The sequence below is a fragment of the Pseudophryne corroboree genome, chromosome 11 (genome assembly GCF_028390025.1).
Source record: "Pseudophryne corroboree isolate aPseCor3 chromosome 11, aPseCor3.hap2, whole genome shotgun sequence".
NCBI lineage: Eukaryota > Metazoa > Chordata > Amphibia > Anura > Myobatrachidae > Pseudophryne > Pseudophryne corroboree.
In genome coordinates, this window is record NC_086454.1 from 54,850,312 (window position 1) to 54,869,301 (window position 18,990).

The window sequence follows — 18,990 nt, forward strand, 5'->3', positions numbered from 1 at the left end:
CATCTGCACTATGAAGACTACTGTCGCTGCTTACTCCAGGATGCTGTGGAGTGAGCCCTGGCTGTGGGGGCAGAGAGGGGTTGGCAGATGGTGGGGTATAAGCACAGTGGCAGAGAGCAGAGGTAACGGGATAGGAGGGTGGCAGATAACGGGGTATGGCTGAAGGTGGCAGATCATGGCATTAGCAGGCAAGGGATAGCAGCAAGTGTGTTGACTAGCAGGGGGTGGCAGACAGTGGAGGTGGCAGGGTAGAAGGAGCGTGGAAGATAAGGGGCTGGCTGGGGATGCCAGAGACAGGGTGGCAGATCCCCCCCCCCCTCATCCCGTCCAAGTCCACCCCCAAATTAGGGATTCTTTGCATGCTCCCGTAATATATAAATTATATATATATATATATATATATATATATATATATATATATATATAACAAATACGCTCCCTCTGCGCTTTCAAAAGTTTATGCTCTAAAATATTGAGCAATTATATATTCTAGCGACCTCTGTTGAGTCCTATCTAATTATTAGGTGGAAATACGACCTAAGGGCGCCAATCCCTCTACTGCTCTATAATATATATATATATTTTTTTTTTTTTTTTTTATTATGTATAGATATTGATATATTATTTAAAAAAGGGATTGCTGGCCACACAGGTGTATGTGTATACACATTACGGAGGACAGATTCCCCTTTTTACACATTACGGCAGACAGTCCCCCTTTTTTACACATTACGGCAGACAGTCCCCCTTTTTTACACATTACGGCAGACAGCGTCCCCTTTTTTACACATTACGGCAGACAGCATCCCTTTTTTATACAGATTACGGCAGACAGCGTCCCCTTTTTCTACACATTACAGCAGACAGTGTCCCCCTTATTACACATTACGGCAGACAGAGTCCCATTTTCTACACATTACGGATGACAGAATAGATCCAGGGCAGGGGAGAAGGAGGAGGAGGGAGCAGCAGCAGCGCAATGTAATCGGCGGCGGCACCGCTGTAGCTGTCCCTCTCCTTCCACATAGGCTAGCCGCTGCTGTGATGAGGGAAGCGCATCCCAGCATTCACAGCGGTGGCAGCCAGCCTATGTGGAAGGAGAGGGACAGCTGCAGCCACTCCGCCACCAATTACATTGCGCTGCTGCGGCTCCCGTGTCCCCCTCCCTCCTCCTCCTTCTTCCTGTGGCTGCGTCCCTGCGCTCTGCTGCTCCGCTCCTCTTTGTTGGCCCGTTCAGCACACAGCGGCAGGCAGCACGTAATGAGTCAGTTTGACTCATTGCATGCCACTGGCTTTGGGCCCCTTGAGAGTGGTGGGCTCCAGTGCAAGTTCCGCCACTGCCACTAGTGTAACTGATATGGTCACTAGTGAACATGATTCCCCCCAGTCCCCCACATTTGGGTACTCACCATTGGCCCCGCACTTCCCTGGGTAAACCAGGCAGTAATCTGCGCTGCGGCAGCAGTGGGTGTCGCTGTAACATGTGTTCCCTGTTTGCCTGACGCCTTTCTGGATAGCTTCTGGGATGTCCACTCACGCTGGGCACAGAGACACTGACCACCTGGGACCTGAATAGCCCATAAGGAGCAGTCACAGCAGGAACCTCCAGAGCTGCATCCTGGGACATTCAGCAGAGTCAGGAAGTGATGGGGGGGATAATATAGGGAGGATGGTGGGAGATAATAAGGGCTATGGAAAGCTCAGAGCTGTTCCGCGCCATGTACTTTTGGGGGCGTGGCCTAATCACGGGAGGCGTGGCCACGTCCCCTTAAAAAAATGGGGGGAAATGTTTTGTTTAAAAAGAGAAGGGAGAGGAGGGTGCTCCAGTGGCATCTCAGTGTGATTGATTCCCCCCCTGCACAGGTAGAGAAGACAGCAGCCTCCCTGCCTGTCCACACAGCAGCTTTGTGCATGCTGGGCTGCTGCAGCTGACAGCTTCGTGCTCGTGCTGCCCCTGTCTGTAGCCTGGGACTACTCTAGTGCTGCACACAGTGACTATATTAGCAGCCACACTACAAGAAGCTCTGATTGGTGTGCGGGGCCGCCTGTCATCTGTGGCCCCGCCCCCCTTGTGCATGACAGACAGTCAAGGGGGGCGGGCCAACGGATGACAGGCGGCCCACAAACCAATCGGCCCCCCGGGGATCTTCCCCGTCAGTGTAATGGCCAATCCGGCCCTGTGTAGGAACATCTCAAGGATGATCAGTGGAAACAGGATGCACATGATCTCAATTTTGAGCTTTGTGGCAAAGGCTGTGAATACTTATGTACATGTGATTTCTTAGTTCTTTATTTTTAATACATCTGCAAAAATCTAGAAAAAAAAAATTTTTATTCACGTTGTAATTATGGGGTATTGTGGAACCAGAAATAATACAATGACACTTTTTTTTTTAAAGTAAATATATATTATAATACATTTTTTAGAGTACACTATGATAATATTTATGTTTTGCAATATTTTATATTGAATATACAACATGCATAAAACAAATTGGATGTATTAGCCTCATATTTGATTAATTTGCCTCACATTCTTTCAGTGGCATAACTAGTAATTAGTGGGCCCTATAGCAACATTTATAAGTGACTGATGGCATAAAAAAACTCATTTAGAACATATGGCAGATAAAGAAGACAAACCCATCAGCTGTGGGCCCTATAGCAGCTACACCTGCTGCACCTATGGTAGTTATACCATTGGCTTATGCATTAGTGTGTAATAGGCCCTACACACTGGCCGATATTCCTCAAAGATATGAACGATCTTGTTCATTATTGAACGAGATAACGTTCATATCTTTGAGTGTGGAGTCACCTGCAATGAACGATGCGTGGCCCCGGGCTCATTCATCACTGGTGCCCCGTCGGCTGTGCATGCAGGCCAATATGGACGATCTTGTCCATATTTGCATGCACTGCTATGGAGCCGGGTGATGGGGGTAGTGAAGAAACTTCACTCCCACCGTCACTGCCCCCCCACCGCCGGGTCGCCCCTATCCGGCGTCGGGCAGCTCGTCGGCGGATCTTTATATGTGTAGGGCCCTTAACACTAGAATTGCTCTCTGTGCTCTTGGAAGAACTTGCTTCTTCCTCTATGTATCTTTAGTCTGTGGCTTCCATTCTCTTCTTCATAACAATAGGCCTGATTTAGCATTGTACCCAAAGACGATATTTACGGAGTTGAGCGATTATCAGCAAACTGTACGGGCATCTCAGGGGACATGTACTAAGCAGTGATAAAAGTGGACAAGTGAGCAAGTGGAGAAGTTGTCCATGGCAACCAATCAGCACTGATGTAACATTTATAATTTGCATACTATAAAAGTATACAGAGCAGCTGATTGGATGTTATGGCCAACTTCTCCACTGGCTCACTTCTCCACTTTTATCACTGCTTAGTACATGTCCCCCCCAAAATCATATGGATGATGACATGAAGATTGAATACTATAAGTTGCTTAGATCCCAGATAAATACACTTAAAAAAAAATGTGATGTAAGGATTTAATCAATGCGGTCCATGAAAATCATGTGTTTAGTTCTCAGTAACAGATCTCATTCTGCATTTCTTTTTAATTTGGATTCCCTACTTCCTAATCCCTGGACATTTTATTTTCGGTTCTATTTAACTATAAATACATTTTGCTTTTTTTTTTATTTTTTACCTTTATATGTTAAATGTTTTATCAATGTAATGTATCATAAAAAATATTTTAGAGAAAATAACTTCTATAGTGACTTTACAGTACAGTATATAAGACTACAGTATATACTGTAGCACATAAATACTGTAGTTACATCTACTATATAAAAGTGAACATTTGTCCTTCTGTCTTTCTATACAAATCCACAGTTTACAAGCTATGATCGTGAAATTTTACATACAAGCGTATTAAAACACAGCCGAGGCAACTAAAACAATTAGAAATCCCTAGCACCCCTAGGGGGAAAGACAGCAACACAGAGTATATCAGGAGACAGCATAACTCCGGAATTGCTGGAGCAATGTACTCAAAAATTAGTACACATATGCCTTACACTTTGAAAACAAACACTGTGGGGGTCAGACACCGCTAGCACCCCTAGGGGTGAGGCAGCAGCACAGAGTATGTCAGCAGACAGCATAACTGTGGAAGGCCTGGAGCCATTTACACCAAACTTGGGCCCTCATTCCGAATCGTTCGCTCTGTAAATTTCATCGCATCGCAGCGATTTTCCGCTTAGTGCGCATGCGCAATGTCCGCACTGCGACTGCGCCAAGTAAATTTGCTATGAAGTTAGTATTTTTACTCACGGCTTTTTCATCGCTCAGGCGATCGTAGTGTGATTGACAGGAAATGGGTGTTACTGGGCGGAAACAGGCCGTTTTATGGGCGTGTGGGAAAAAACGCTACCGTTTCCGGAAAAAACGCAGGAGTGGCCGGAGAAACGGAGGAGTGTCTGGGCGAACGTTGGGTGTGTTTGTGACGTCAAACCAGGAACGACAAGCACTGAACTGATCGCAGATGCCGAGTAAGTCTGGAGCTACTCTGAAACTGCTAAGAGGTGTGCTAATCGCAATATTGCGAATACATCGTTCGCAATTTTAAGATGCTAAGATTCACTCCCAGTAGGCGGCGGCTTAGCGTGAGCAACTCTGCTAAAATCGCCTTGCGAGCGAACAACTCGGAATGAGGGCCTTGGTACACATCTGATTTACAATCTGGGAACAAACTCTGTGGAGGTTAGACACTACTAGCACCCCAAGGGGTGGGCCAGCAGTACAGAGTATTTTATAAGACAGCATAACTCCCGCATGCCTGGACCAATTTACAACAAACTTGCTACACATATGACTTTAGGGGCCTTACACATTTAACGATCCACCGACGAGCTGCCCGACGGCGGACACGGCCGACTGGCGACCTGGCGGTGGGGAGCAGTGACGGTGGGAGTGAAGTTTCTTCACTCCCCCCGTCACACGGCTCCATAGAAGTACAGGCAAATATGGACGAGATCGTCCATATTGGCCTGCATGCACAGGCGACGGGGCACCAGCGATGAACGAGCGCGGGGCCGTGCATCGTTCATTGCTGGGGCCTCCACATTCAACGATATAAACGGTATCTCATTCATTAATGAACGAGATCATTCATATCTTTGAGAATTATCACCCAGTGTGTAGGGCCTATTACACTCTGGGAACAAACACTGTGGGGGTAACACACCACTAGCACCCCTAGGGGTGGGCCAGCAGCACAGACTATATCAGGACATCTCTATCTACTATATAAAAGCAAAAATATGTCCTTTTGTCCTTCTGTCTTTCTATATAAATCCACAGTGTACAAGCTATGATTGTGAAATTTTACGTATGAGTAAAACACAGCTGAGGCAACTAAAACAATTAGAAATCCCTAGCACCCCTAGGGGGAGAGACAGCAGCACAGTGTATATCAGGAGACACCATAACTCAGGAATTGCTGGAGCAAAGTACTCAAAAATTGGTACACATATGCCTTACAATCTGGGAACAAACACTGTGGGGGGAAGACACCCGTACCACCCCTAGGGGTGAGGCAGCAGCACTAAGTGTTTCAGCAGACAGCATAACTCTGGATATCCTGCAGAACTTTACAACAAACTTGGTACACATATGGCTTACACTCTGAAAACAAACACTGTGGGGTCAGACACCCCTAGGGGTGGGACAGCAGCACAAAGTTTTTAAGCAGGAGTCACTATTTCAGATGACTTAAAAGCAGGTAAGCAATGTAACAAGGCAATGAGGAAGGCTAGTCAGATGCTTGGCTGCATTGGGAGAGGAATCAGCAGCAGAAAGAAAGAAGTAATAATGCCACAGAATAGGTCATTGGTACGGCCTCATCTAGAATACTGTATTCAGTTCTGGAGGCCATATCTTCAAAAGGATATTAATACATTAGAAACTGTACAAAGGAGGGCAACTAAAATGGTGCATGGCCTACATCACAAAACATACCCAGAAAGACTAAGAAATCTTAATATGTATAGTTTGGAGCAGAGAAGAGAAAGGGGGGGCATGATAGAAACTTTCAAATATATGAAGGGTTTTAACAAAGTCCAGGAGGGAAACATTCTCCAAATGAAGAGAAGCAATAGGACACGAGGACATGCACTGAGACTGGAGGGGGGGAGGTTCAGGGGAACTTTGCGGAAAAATTATTTCACAGAAAGGGTAGTGGACAAGTGGAATAGCCTCCCATCAGAGGTGGTAGAGGCTAAGACAGTAGAGCAATTTAAACATGCATGGGATAGACATAAGGATATCCTTACAAAGAAATAAGGATCAAATAAGGTTAGTGATAAAAAAAAAAAAAATAAGGGGCAGACTAGATGGGCCAGGTGGTTCTTATCTGCCGACAAATTCTATGTTTCTATGTTTCTATGTTAAGCAGACAGCATAACTCTGGAAGGCCTGGAGCCATTTACACCAATGTGGTACACATCTGATTTACAATCTGGGAACAAACTCTGTAGGGTTCGGACACCCCTAGCACCCATAGGGGTGGGACAGCAGCACAGAGTATGTCAGCAGACAGCATAACTGTGGAAGGCCTGGAGCCAATTACACCAAACTTGGTACACATCTGACTTACAATCTGGGAACAAACTCTGTGGAGGTTAGACACCGCTAGCACCCCTAGGGGTGTGGCAGCAGCACAGAGTATGTCAGCAGACAGCATAACTGCCGCCTGCCTGGACCAATTTACAACAAACTTGGTGCACATATGACTTACAAGCTGGGAACAAACACTGTGGGGGTAAGACACCACTAGCACCCCCAGCAGTGAGGCAGCAGCACAGAGATTTTCAGCAGACAGCATAACTCTGGAATGCCTGGAGCAATTTACACCAAACTTGCTACACATATGGATTACACTCTGGGAACAAACACTGTGGGGGTAACACACCACTAGCACCCCTAGGGATGGGCCAGCAGCACAGATTACTTTATATCAGGACATGCATGATATGTCAGTGATGACAGGGCTGCATGTGACAGGACCAGTGACATGATGTGAGGAGGGGAATGAAGGTACCACGAACCCACACAATGACATTTATATAGTGGAAGTAGCACCCGCCCCAGCAGCACAGAGTATATCAGGAGATACATAATGTGCTGCGCTATATAACAAACTGTAAACAAATCGATAATTTCACAGGGGCACTGACATGATGTGAGGAGGGGAATGGAGGCAGCAGGAAGCCACAGACTGAGAGTTGTATAGTGGGAAGAGCAGGGTCCATTGGGGGAACAAAAAGGGGTCCGGCCACTACACAAAGTGCGTCAGGGAAGCAAGATATGCCTATATACTAGATCTCCAATTAACGTAAATTAACGAACAACTAATTTTCTAATTTACCATCCTCATCACGTAGCGAAGCACAGGTATTCAGCTATCTACATTGTTATTTATACTGTGTGTTTAATATTTACATTATTTTTGTAAACAGATATTCTTAATATCCCGGGCAATGCCGGTACTCCAGCTAGTTATTAATAAAACTTTATAAGATAGTGAAGCTTAACAGAGTTAAAACTGAAGAAATGTGTTGTTTTCCATCGTGTCAAGACATAAAGCAGTGCTGATTACTTTAACATGCATTCCTTCAAGTTTCAAGTCTGGGATCCATACAGTGGAAACTATACATTGTGCGTGCTTGGCCCCGTGCCTTGAATGTGACACAGTTCCTTTGGGGAGAACAGCTCAGTTCCTGCTGCCATGGCAACTGCTGACATAACAAAACACACAATGTGCTTTATTATCTGTTCAGTGTTATCAATAAGTCAATGGATGACCAAACTTTGGCAGTCAAAGATGTCAAATATGTTTGCAAACACATTCTCAGAGTTTGCTTGTGCAATATGTTATGGAAATATAACTGCTTGGAGGTCCCTGTCTGTTTGTGTAAGATCCATTCATAGCTTAATCTTGAACTTGCTTAATAAATTAACACTAGAAAAGACACCAATCTTTGCTGTACTCAATAGTGCTAACACCTAATTCAGCTGACAGACGTCATAGTGTCTGAATGGTTGTCTTTAAATTCTAATAAATCTTTGTAGTGATAAAAATGATGTCACGCTTTTGCACACCTTACCCAACATACATGTCATGGGTCACTGTAATGTAACAGTACTACACATTGTTTAAGCATGTCAACATAACATTTTGGAACAAAGTTTAGTTATATACTGTATACACAAGCTATTTACTCTTACCCTCCTCAAGACTCACAGCATATGTGCTAACCTAGAACTCTTTTTCTAACTGTTCAGAAAAATAATATTACGACATTGAATTTCCTCTCCCACACTGTATAGACTCAAGCATAAACTTTTACAGCTAATGTATTTTGACAAACGATCTATGGTTCCAGTTCATACTTGCCTACTTTTGAAAAAGCATTTCAGGGAGATTGGGAAAGTATCACCTATCAGCGCGGACGTTTACTGCTACATCGGAGAGGCGTGTCATGAAAATGACTTACATCCAAATGTAAATGAGCCCCAAAGTTAGTAAGATCTACTTGCTGAAGAAAAGACACTGATATTTTGCAGGATTTGTTTGTGTATTGTGTATTACAAGAGGTTCCATATACTGTAAGTGGCCACAAGAAACCTTTAAAACACATGTGGCTCTAGGGATCATTGTGCCTTATAACCAATATAGGGAAATGGCACTGATAATACCATTTAAATGTATGTATCTATTATTTCTTTTTTTTTTCAGGGAGATTGAGGGACCATTCAGGGAGTGAGGGAGATTGCTACTATTTCAGGGAGTCTCCTGCAGAATGAGGGAGGGTAGGCAACTATGTATCCAGTTATAGAGGAAGATGTGGAAAAATGTTATAAAAAAATGGGGGTGCTTTATTGAACTGATTGATGGTTCCTCCCAGACTCAGGTCCTTAAGATGTTTGAAAATACTGATTGGTACTAACACCATCACCTGCTTACTGAAGTCTAAGGACATGGGACATTCATCCATACCGTTTCTGTTTGTACCTATTAGTGGGTATGGTATAATAGATCTACAATGTTTAGGTCGAACACATATGGAGGACGTGTATTAGGTTGACAGGTATAAAAGTTCAGTATCTGAAATGTCAACAGTGGTTAAGGTCAGCAGATACAAAAGTATGACAGGTTCAAAAAGTCAACATCACAATGGTTGACACAAAAATGGTTGACAAATTTTTTTTTGCCAAGTTTTCTATATGTTATGTTCTGTAACCACCATAAGTACAAAAGTAGTCTCATATGAGGTCACTTCGGTCAACATGTTTCAGGCAAGTTGGCTCGCTCCACAACCGCTGCGCTCTCCACAGGTTACTATTCCCAATCATAGTACACGTGTATAGTAAATCAAGCAAAGGTTGGGAAAATATGTGAAAATCACAAGAAATAGGTGTTGACCATTTATGTGTTGACCATTGGCAGGTCGACCCTTAGTACCTGTTGACTTTTCATCTGTGCTGGACAGCCATATGGGGTCGACCTATTGACTGTCTGCCTTCTATTTATATTGTCCTTTTTTGTAGTCTAGGAATCATGAAGTTATGGCATATTTATTTTCCCTTTTTTTCCGGTTTGATTTTTCTTTTCTTTCTCTTGTGTGCTTTCCCTCCTGCCCTTTCCTACCACCCCTTCCTCCTTCACCCCTTCCGTATCACAACATCAGTGGCGCACCCAGGGGGGGTTTCCGAGTACCCAGAAACCCCCTCCACTAAAAAATAAAATTTTTTTGTTTTTTTGTTTTTGTTTTGCTGCATGAGTATTATTAATGACTGTCTAGCGTCCTCTGCAGCCTGCTGTCTTCATGGTGGCACTTGCAAGTGCAATAAAAGTTTACTTTATTTTAATTATAGTACATATATATCCATGTGCATACATATATACACATACATACATACATATAATATACATATATATACATGTGTATATATATGTGTACTGTATGTGTGTGTGTACATATATATATATATATATATATATATATATATATGTATGCATGTTTAATATGCTATGTATATGTGTATATGGGTTCACTACGATCTCCCGGCGACCAGCATACCTGCGCCGGGAGGCCGTCCGCCGGCTTACCGACAGTGTGGCGAGCACAAATGAGCTCCTTGTGGGCTCACTGTGCTCGCCACGCTACGGGCACGGTGGCGCGCTACGTGCGCCACACTATTCTATTCTCCCTCCAGGGGGGTCGTGGACCCCCACGAGGGAAAATAAGTGTCGGTATGCCGGCGGTCGGGCTCCCGGCGCCGGTATGCTGGTCGCCGGGAGCCCGACCACCGGCATACTGAAGACCACCCATGTATATGTATGTGTGTGTGTGTATGTATATATATATATATATATATATATATATATATATATATATATATGTGTGTAGATATATGTATGTATATATATATATATATATATATATATATATATATATATATATATATATATACACATACACACACATACAGACACACTAGTTTTACGGACCCAGCATATACTGGGTCACCTCAGTCCCCACCCCCGTGATTGGCTCCGCCCAGTTCTGGAAACCCCCCCTTGCAAATCCTGCGTTTGCCACTGAACATATTGTAATTATATAGGTCACTTGACCATTACTTGCTCTATATTTGTCGACAATATACAGTCAAAGAGTTCTTGTATGATTTCATGTGGTGTATTCATTAATTGTCTTCGTCACACTGTTATATCGCTCCTATTCATGCCGGTAGACCGTTTTTCTTCGGTGATTAGTTCATATGCATCATGGATTCTGTTACATTTTTATTTCTATTTCTGAAATTGGAATGTTATATGCTATGTCTTGATACATGTCATGGTTGTTAAGATTTAAATAAGAAAGCATGGCAACACAAACATTTCAACACAAGCATACACACTTTCAGATGTGCCTTTATACACGGGTGGTATTCATGTGACCGCCGGTCAGCTGACCGACAGTCACATGACCTCCTCCACCAGCCCGACCAAAAGGGACTATTTCCACTTGTGGGTGTCCACGACACCCATAGAGTGGGAATAGAACCCGTGGCGACCACAGGTCGCCACTGAGCCCGCAGCGTGGCGTGCGCAGCGAGCCCGCAAAGGGCTTGCTGCACTCGCCCCTCCCCGCCGGTCAGCCGTACTACAACCTTTATACACTGTAGCATTAGTCGCGCCAAACATTCCCCTCTGAAGCCGTTTCCTGGACAAGCATCTTGCTCGCTCGAAATGTGCATCTCATTTGCATAAATATAGCAACTGGAAACAACAAAATGACTTTGCTAGATTATACTGATCAATTTGATGTGTGATATTTGTTCATCTGTGTGTGAATGAGAAGTTCTATGATGCAGCGGCTGTGGCGTTTTCTCACACATAAGCTCTGTTGTACTTCATCTGCATCTTTGCACATATTTAAAACTATTTCCATTGTGGGTAAAGCTGCAGTCCAGCATCTGTAGTACAGTGTGAGTGATGTTTCATTGTGTATGCAAATAAGATGCAAAATGTAAGGAAAAATATAAGTATGCCACATCCTTCAGAGCAGCTCAGTTGCACCAATCAACTCACGCCATATGGTGTATAAATGGTAGGTGTATGAAACATAGAATTTGATGGCAGATGAAAATCACTTGTCCTATCTAGTCTGCCCCTTTTAAAACAGATTTTAATATAAATTGAATAAAACTGTGCACATAAAATCGAGGAATACAGTTAACTCCTTATTTGATAAGCACTCTTGAAAACTCAATCTTAGGACTTACGTAGGGAGATGCTTCATTCTAATAGGACTTCACTAGGGGATCAAAATACCCCGCTACCAGCCCTGAAAAACCAGATATAATTTTTAAAAGGTGCCCACTTTAAGTACTATACACTGCTAATCAGAAAAATTAGAATAAACTCTGCAATATAACATAGAGTAAATGTGAGGTGCTTAGCATAATTGTGTTAAAAAATATGGTTCCACCAGCCATGGCCTGGTGTCAGTGGGCACACCTCATCTGGTGGGTCCCTAACACTAAAGTTCAATTCAGGGCATGGGACCCCCAGGGCAGCACAAGCCAACTTCCCCAAGGCATCACACTAGTGAGAGGTAGAAGTGTTAAAAGGTATTACATTAGTAAGAAGCTGCAGCTATGTGTTGAAAATGTCACATAGGCAGGAGGTAATGATTATAGTGTTAGAAAGTTACATTGGTAAAATAAATGTTTTAGGTGCTATAAAAAGTGCTATATTAAGTACAGGGCAATCCACCTGTAGGCCCCACTGCCAGAGGGCCCACCCCCTCCTCTATGGATCATGTTCTTTTGTTCAATTAAGTTATACATTATAAATAATAATAATAATATTATTAATAATAATAATAATAATAATAATAATCATCATTTTATTTATATAGCGCTCTTTCTCAAATAGGGCTCAAGGCACATAACAGAATTAACATAATACAGTACAGAAACAATGAAGTTCAGAAAAGTTTTACATAAAATACAGGGAGCATGGAGATATTAAGGGGACAATTATGGAAATGCTTGAGTAAACAGGAAAATCTTGAGTTTGTTTTTGAAGTTTTTGGACTCTACAATGGGGGCCTCTCAAACTGCATGAGGAAGTGAATTCCATAAATTCCAAGCCACATGGCTAAAAGCTCCACCCTCTGATGAATTATGGGAGATTCTAGGCACTGCTAAAAGTCCTTCATTTACAGATGAAATTGGGCTGGTTGGTCAACAGCCTAGCAGCTGCGTTTGTACCAGCTGTAAGCGGTGCAGTTCTTTTTGAGGTGAGATCAAGGTAGAGGGCATTGCAGCAGTCTAATCAAGATCATACAAATGCATGTATGACTTTAGGCAGTTCTTCAGAGGGAATTAAGTGCTTTATTCTGGCTATGTTCCTCAGATGAAAGAATGATGATTTGATTGTGGCCAGTTGGTTGGCTCTGCTGCAGTCTTCTCCTTTGATGTTGAGGTACTATCATAAGGACGCAGCCAACTGGGATTCATCCACTTCTGGAGCTCAGCTAGACAGCCATTTAAGGTTGTTTTTGGGTTATCGGTACCCGTAGCAAACAACAGGTACAGTTGTGTATCATCAGATGGGACAACACACACCGATAGCCAGCCTGTGTGGCTTTGGGGAGATAAGTGTGACCATGTTATAAGAGTATAGCCCATGAGAAACGCCACACATTATAAGCAAATACTGACAACCAGCAAACACGGGGGAGATTTGTGTGTGTGATTATATTTACAAATACCTAACCCCCATACAGTATGTTACCACACAAGATATTGTGTAGTGGCTTAAACAATATATCCTTAGAGCAGTGACTCCATATGAATTACAGACGCGTCTCAGAAGAGTATATTACGTACAGATATACAGTATTTAGATTTCTATATAAAGAAACAAATAAACAATGAAAATAAACATTTATCTCCTATGATATATACACACTGGGCGGGATGTAATGCCGCCCGTGTTCGTCGGCTGTGCGGGATGCTGGCCGAACTCGGACAATTATTTAAAGGGACAATCACTTACTGTACAAGGCAAAACCATTCCTTCTAAGTGATTGCCCCTTTAAAAAAAACTTCTGTGTTCGGCCGGGCATCCCGCACGGCCACTGAACTCAGGCATCCTTACATCCCGCCCACTGTCTTAGTGAAATTGATCATTAGACCATCAGGAATACATATATGAAAAATGTATGTGTGGAGGGATACTCTTTTCACAGCATAAGTGTGGCTGGCAGAAAAGAAAGGACACTCATATCAGTACAAATGCTGGATTACAGGAGTAAGAAACTCAATTTATAAGATAGATCCCAGTATTGATACAGAGTCACATTAAACTATACATTTTGTTGCAACCTGAGAAGATTTTGCTGTAAGGTGATATAAATGTAATGAAATAAGGCACATAAGTCACTAAACTAAGGCAATATATTCTCTTACAGAGTAAGAATATGGGCCTAATTCAGACCTGATCGCTTTCTAGGGTTTTTTTGCACTGCTGCGAACAGATAGTCGTCGTCAATAGAGGAGTGTACTGTATTTTCGCTTTGTAAGTGTGCAATCACATGTGTAGCAGATTTTATGCAGTCTCTGAGTTGCCCAGGACTTACTCAGCCGCTGTGAACACTTCATCCTGTCTGGGACCGGACTTGACGTAAGGAACCTTCCCTGCAAACGCTTGGACACGCCTGCATTTTTCCAACCACTCCCAGAAAATGGTCAGTTGACACCCACAAACACCCTCTTCCTGTCAATCTCCTTGCGATCGCCCGTGTGAATGGATTCTTCACTTTGTCCCTGTGCAACGCACCTGTGCATTGCGGTGCATACGCATGCGCAGTTCTGACCTGAACGCAGCACTACAAAAACCGCTAGCGAACAATCAGGTCTGAATTACCCCCAAAGAGTTTATAGTAAAAAGACAACATCCAGAAATTTTAATACAGTAGTTTTACAGTATTTTAACACACTGTTCTTTCTATTACACTATATATATATTTTTATATATTTCACCATCCATTCTAAATGAAATGTTATTTTAATGCATACCAATAAAACTAAAAGTTTGAATATACCATTTGGTGTCCAATTAATTGGTTGGTTGATTTTCAGAAAATGAACCAAAGGTCTTTTAAGGTCCTTGTAGATTTTCTATGTTCTACATGATTAAAAATAAAGTATGGTTTTGTGGCATGCACATGGAACCAGAAATGTATCTCGGTAATTTATTTCTCAATAAAGTAAACATGCTTTTTATTGGAGAGGTAGAAAAAGAAAAAGAATTAAAGGAACAAATTCTGCTGTAAGACCTCACAAAATGATGCCAATCCAGACACTCCACATCATATTTAAGGATAAAGACAAATATTTCAGTAGAATCTAAACATTTACTGAGACTGTGGTTGTGGAACGTTCCCATTTACCTCCATGTGTTGGGATATTTTTCATCTTTCTCCCAGACACTACAGTAAGTGCCAGAAGCAGCTTACTGCCTATACTTTGCTAGTGGAGTAACACATACTGATTTATCAAGGCCGGGGGTGGCTGGTCACACAGCGATAGCTCAAGAATCATTTGCTGGCTTGAACCAGACCCACATTGAGCGATCGCCAAGTTTTCCCTTTATCCTTATCCACTTTACTACAACTTTGGATAATCTGCCTGAGGTGCCTTGTCCTCCAGCATGTCAGTCTGCTTTGATTTAACGTTAGTTTCCAAGAAAAATGAGCCTTGTTCGTAGGGCTGTTTTGCATTAATCTGTTTTATAAGGCATTGGCTACTTGCAGTAACACAGAAAATGGGCTGTTGTTCAACATTTCTACTCTTTATTGGTAAAACATTTTGTGATATATTCTGCAATACATTAGTCTTACCATGTATTGGGGAAAATTGACATTTGTTTAATTTTTGAGTACAATAATGAAAACTACTGGGAGTTTCACATTTGTCGAGTTAGTCTCCAATTTAAAATTGTATTTCTTTAATGCAAAGCAACCTTCTATACATTATAAGCAATCCCAGACTCCCTTTGAAAGTAATTCTCTGTTTAATCCTTCTACTCTCATAATAAGGGTTGTGCAACCAGTACAGAGAGAATGGCATGGTTTCTGTCCCAATGTCATCCATTGTTACCTTGTGGGGCCCCTGGATAGGCACCCCTCTACCAGGGACGTAGCATGGGTGAGTTTTCCTGCTCAGACTCAAAAACTAGGCAGCGGCACTCAGAGCTTTCAATGCTGTGCAGGGCGTCTGTTCTAGACCATAATGACAAACACCCCTCCTCATTTTTAAAAGTAGGCAGCATGCGAAGCGCGCTGTCTGCTGTCGTCCTCCTCCTCCCTCTCTCTACTCTTTTCATGTAATTAGATGCGTTGACTCAGGCCAGCCACAACCTCCTCTGGGTAAAGTAATAGAATGTGGCGTTTATAAATATTTGAAAGTTTTGTGTACATTTAACAACATCTATTGGTTGAGACAGTGTACATTTTTGTAAGAATTGGTGATGACTTGCTCCATCTTTGTCATGCACAGTAGGAACTGGGAGATGTGCTACTGGCACCCAATAGCAACAAGGATGGGACAGGCCATATGAAGAGAATCGTCCCCACAGAGTAAGTATAGCGGGGCGGAGGTGGGGCTGGAGGTACCTGGCATGAGTCATGTCTTTATTATTTGTACTTTGGAATTGCTTATCTCTCCCAGAGACAAACACTAAATAACCACAACATACAGACACACACTGTAAGATATACACTGAGTGTTTGAGCACTGGTGAAGTTCAGCCAGCTACTCAATGGCTTTTGCACCTGAATGTTAATAAAAAATTAGTTTGCACAAGTGATCTAGAGACTAGGACCAGATTTTTAAAGACTAAGGGGGTATGCAATTAGCTAAAATAAAATTCACCTGGGTGAAAAAACAGAGCTCTTTGCTATATTTTTTTAGGGCAAATGGGGATTCACCCTATGCAATAGCAGGGACGTTTTTTTGCCTAGGCATAAAATGCAACAGGGGCGGAAAACATGTGGATCGGCGAATCCATGTGTTTTCTGTTGAAATGTGGGCCATTTTCAGTGATGTTAAGGCATTTTTCATCCAAAACCTTTTCACTTAAATATAAGATGAAATGGCATTGGTGAAAATGCCTTAAAAACGGACAAAAACGTCCCACAATTGAATACTTAGGAGGCAAATTCATTAGCTGTGAAACGATGGGAGCTACAGTAATTGCATACCCCCCTAGGATTTGTGCAATATTACATTGTCATAGTACAGATGTGGGACTAGTCTGGTGCGTAGTAAAAGATGGTAAAAAGAGTGATGGAACTCAAGAACCACAATCATCAGAAGACACCTAAAAATACACTATATGGACAAAAGTACTTGGCCACACTGGTTACTTATTTAATTGAGGTCTTTCAATTGGACCCATTGCCACAGATGTATAATATCACTCACCTAGCCATGCAGTCTCCATTTGCAAACATTTGTGATACAAAATTGGTTACTTTGAAGATCTCAGTTACTTCAAGCGTGGTACTGTGATAGGATGCCACCTTTGCAGTAAGACAGTATGTGAAATTTCATCCCTACTGGATATTCCACTGTCAACTGTAAGTGATATTATTAGAAAGTAAAAGTGTTTAGAAACAACAGGAACTCAGCCATGAAGCGAAAGACCACGTAAAATCACAGAGTGGTGTCAACGGCTGCTAAGGCGCATGGTGAGTAAAAGTCGCCAACGCTCTGCTGATTCCATAGCTGGAGAGTTCTGAACTTCCACTGGCATTAATGTAAGCACAAAAACTGTGCAGCGGGAGCTTGATGAAATGGGTTTCCATGGCCGACCAGCTGCATGCAACCTCACATCACCAAGTCCAATGCCAAGCGTTGGAGTGGCGTAAAGTACACCAACACTGGACTGTAGAGCAGTGGAAACTTGTTCGGTGAAGTGACCAATCACACATCTCTGTTTGGCAGTCAGATAGGTGAGTCTGTGTTAGGCGGATGCCAGGAAAATGATACCTGTCTGACTGCATTTTGTCAACTGCGAAGTTTGGTGGAGGAAGGATAATGGAATGGGGCTGTTTTTAAGGGTTTGGGCTAGGCCTCTTATCTCCAGAGAAGGACATACTTAATGCTCCAGCATACCAAGACATTTTGGACAATGCTATTATTTATCTATTTATTTATTTATTTATTTATTATCAGTTTCTTATATAGCGCAGCATATTCCATTGCGCTATGCTACAGTATGTATGTGTTGTACAAAGCTGCAGCATTAACCCTGTAAAATACCCTTTAATTCTGTTTTATACAGTAGTCTTTGCATGATGTCTGCATACTTCTTTCGTCATCTGTTTTTTTTTTTTTCTTTAAGGCAGACCACTGCACTCTAGAGATTGTTCTGCATGATCTTCTAAGATCTCTGATTGGGAGACATTTTAAACCAAACAATAAGAAAGGGAAAGGTTCCTCCCTCCCATCAATTCTCTTTGATTGGTTGTATTCCTCTGCCAATCAGAATCTCATCACACTCCTATCTGAGTTCCGTTATTTTACAATTTTAACCCTAAAATTTGATTAATTTTTAGAGAACAAAGGCTTCAGTCAAGATTTTTCCTCCACAAAAATGTCTAAACTTTGAAAACAGATCTTGAAATGGCTATATTTTTATTTTTTTTAAATCTCATATCAGTTTTATTATGGTAAAGTCATTGAAATTCAAACATATGGCTTTATAATGTTGTATTTATTTAAATGGTAACTATATTAATGTAAGTAACATACTGTTTCACACCAAAGCTAAGAAAGCTAAAAGCTATGGCTCCCTTTAAGCACCCCATGTAAACAGTTGCAAAGTATTCATTACACCAATTTTACTTCTGCGTCAGTACTTAATCCTCCATAAATGAACTGGTCTGTCAAGGTTTATTGTCAGCAATTTAAAAATCCCTGTAAAGGATATATGGTATAACTTATCCACAAACTACAGACTCCAAATTTAATGTCTCTAAAAATATTTATACTGGTCTCATCTATGTATGACTGACACTTTCGCCCACCGTCAGATACAACTACTGGGGTTATAGTCGTCATTTAATACGACGTTAGATATTTTTAGATCCTAAGCTAAATAATCCAATTTTTCCACATTTCTCTGCATTTTTCCTGCCAACGTTTAGTTTCTTATATCTGATCACTAAACGTAACTAGAAAAGCAAATTTAAATTATTTAAAATGTGAAATGTTTCCATTTTAGAACATTATTTTCCCCCTGTATATTATTTAACTTTACACATAAAGTCATTAAAAAGGCACTTTTTAAGGGACATGGTTTTTATTCATTATTTGGGTTAGCATTGATGTTGAGGTGTTATATTTTCTAAAATGCATGTTTGCTCTATATATAGGAAAGT